Source organism: Bubalus kerabau, chromosome 10, assembly GCF_029407905.1.
Source record: "Bubalus kerabau isolate K-KA32 ecotype Philippines breed swamp buffalo chromosome 10, PCC_UOA_SB_1v2, whole genome shotgun sequence".
Lineage (NCBI taxonomy): Eukaryota > Metazoa > Chordata > Mammalia > Artiodactyla > Bovidae > Bubalus > Bubalus kerabau.
Window position 1 is genome coordinate 98848105 of NC_073633.1, and position 2908 is coordinate 98851012.

General features: G+C 37.8%; 1 non-coding gene across 1 annotated transcript; it reads right to left on the reverse strand.

Moving 5' to 3' along the window:
• Positions 1-752: 752 nt before the first annotated feature.
• On the reverse strand, positions 753-824 carry TRNAS-GGA (transfer RNA serine (anticodon GGA)). Its single transcript has one exon. It is a non-coding gene; the product is annotated as a tRNA-Ser (tRNA).
• Between the last annotated feature and the right edge of the window lie 2084 nt (positions 825-2908).

A 2908-nucleotide genomic window follows, 5' to 3' on the forward strand; every position in this document is an offset into this window, starting at 1 on the left:
TTGGAGAGGCTTGACATCTTTCCCGTATTGTTTTATACTAATTAACATGGTATACTATGTATTTGTTTAGGTTTCTTTTATATTCCTTCAATGTTGGAGTATATTACTGTCTTTATCTAGTCATGTATTTTCAAAATGAATTTCTCCATCAATATCATATATTTTATTAGATGTATTCCTAAGCATCTTGTAAAATCTTGTTTCTTTTGTTTTACCTTTGTGGCAGTGCTGATGTTATTTCTTTTTTTCAGATTTTGGGTATTAATGTGATATCATTATTTTGTTAATCTCTTTCTTAATTTGTAGTTTTTGGGGAATCTTTATCATCTACAGTAGTGTTTTTTCCTTTCTGAAAGAAAGTAAAAGTCGCTCAGTCGTGTCCAATTCTTTGTGACCCCATGGACTATACAGTCATGGCCAGAATACTGGAGTGGGTAGCTGTCCCCTTCTCCAGGGGATCTTCCCAACCCAGGGATCAAACCCAGGTCTCCTCCATTGCAGGTGGATTCTTTACCAGCTGAGCCACAAAGGAAGCCCTATAACATTCCATTTATAGTTATTATGAAATATTGGCTATACCCATATATTGACTACATATTGTATAATATATTATCGTGAAAGGAAAGGAAAGTCACTCAGTTGTGTCCAACTCTTTGTGACCCCATGGACTGTAGCCTACCAGGCTCTTCCCTCCATGGGATTCTTCAGGCAAGAGTACTGGAGTGGGTTGCCATTTCCTTCTCCAGGGGATCTTCCCCACCCAGGGATTGAACCCGGGTCTCCTGCATTCCAGGCAGACACTTTAACCTCTGAGCCACCAGGGAAGCCCAAATTGTAGCTTATTATTTTAAACATAATAGTTTATGCCTCTTAATGCCTTATCCCATCTTGCTCCTATCCACTTTCCTCTCCACAGGTAACCACTAATTTGTTCTCTATATCTGTTCGTCTGTTTCTGTTTTGTTATATTCACTAGTTTTATTTGTTTAGAGTTTTTATATTCACTAGTTTTATCCATTTAGATTCCACACATAAATGATATTTCAAATGTTGAATTTTAGATACCTTTTTGTAAATACCAAAAAACTGATTTTTTCCCATCCACTCTGACATTTACTATCTTACATTGGCCAGTCTTGTACATTTATATTTATTGATATTAGGCTTTCAAATTAGTTGGTTTTTCTTTTATGTGCTATATTTATATTCGTCAAAGGCCAAACAAAGAGAGAAAATAAACTTAGGTTACACATCAACACTTTTATATGTATGTATGTGGCTCAGTGGTAAAGAATCTGCCCGCCAATGCAGGAGACGCGGGTTCGATCCCTGAGTCGAGAAGATCCCCTTGAGGAGAAATGACAACCCGCTCCAGTATTCTTGCCTGGGAAATCCTGTGGAAAGATTTAGCTGAGCAGGCTACAGTCCATGGGTCACAAAGAGCTGGGCGTGACTGATCTCACATGCATGTCTTGTCATCTTACCCGCTAAGTGGAAGTTGCTAAAGAATGGACAGAAGACTGTAATCACCTTCCTAGTACTTGACCCTCTCTTCCACTGTGCCCTTTAGTGCTGGATTTTGCATATGTTTATCATTAACACATATTCATTAACTTTAAATATACTTGAACATTTAATCTTACTTCTTATAGCCTCCTTCCTTTCAGGACTAACTAGATTTTTGTTCTTTTTCTTGCTTCACTCGTTGAAATCAGCATAGTTTTAGTTCTCTCAGTCACATTGCTGCTAACAGTCACCCGAACCATCTATATACAGTTTTCACACTCTCTTCCTGCTGATGTCGGGCCTTTGCTCATCTCGCAATGCTTTTGTTTATCTCCTTAGGACTTTGGTTTTGCTTTGGATCTTTTAGTTCCTTCCTTCCTCATCTAGTCTTCCTCTATTTCTTTACTTTCAAAACTATTTCTGTTTTAAAAATAAGTATATCCTTTACATAGAAATCATGAAAGATATTTTGAAAACTTGAAATAAAAGTAATCATCTCAAGATCTCAAATTATTGATTGGGCAAGGTGAATTATTGGCTAAAGGTTTTTGGATCTATCGTAGATAGATAGATTGATCCATAGGCTTCCCAATTGGATCTAAAACCTGCCTACCAATACAGGTAGATGTAAGAGATGCAAGTTCAATCCATGGTCAGGAATTTTCCCTGGAGAAGGGCATGGTAACCCACTCTAGTATTCTTGCCTGGACAATTTCAAGGACAGAGGAACCTAGCAGGCTGTAGTTAGTGGGGTGTATACATACATACATATGTATATATATGCATATATTTATATACAAAGTTTTTCATAGGTCAGGAGCCATCTAAATAAATGTAAGACCTATTCTAACAGTTATACCCTATGGAAATGTCTGCTTCCAAGTTAGCATCAGCATTTGTGGGTTGGTTAGTGAGAACTAGGGATACAGACAAGCAAATTAACAAATAATGGATGAACAAAATATTATTTATACCTTGAAATTCATTTGGGATGATTGCACATTTATCTCTGTAAATCATGAAGCTTTGAGACCTTTGCCCTCTGTTTCAGAGTTGGGCTCCACCACCTCACATATTCTTAAGTTCAAAAGATAACTCATCTAGAATGATGCTGATTTTAGTTATAAAATAGATGAACTCAATACATTACAATTTATTGATCAGAGAACAAAATCGTACTGAATGCCTAGAGCACTTACTGTGTGCTAGATACTGTTCTAAGTATAATGTATATGCTGCTGCTGCTAAGTCGCATCAGTCATGTCCGACTCTGTGCAACCCCAGAGATGGCAGCCCACCAGGCTCCCCTGTCCCTGGGATTCTCCAGGCAAGAACACTGGAGTGGGGTGCCATTTCCTTCTCCAATGCATGAAAGTGAAAAGTGAAAGGGAAGTCGCTCAGT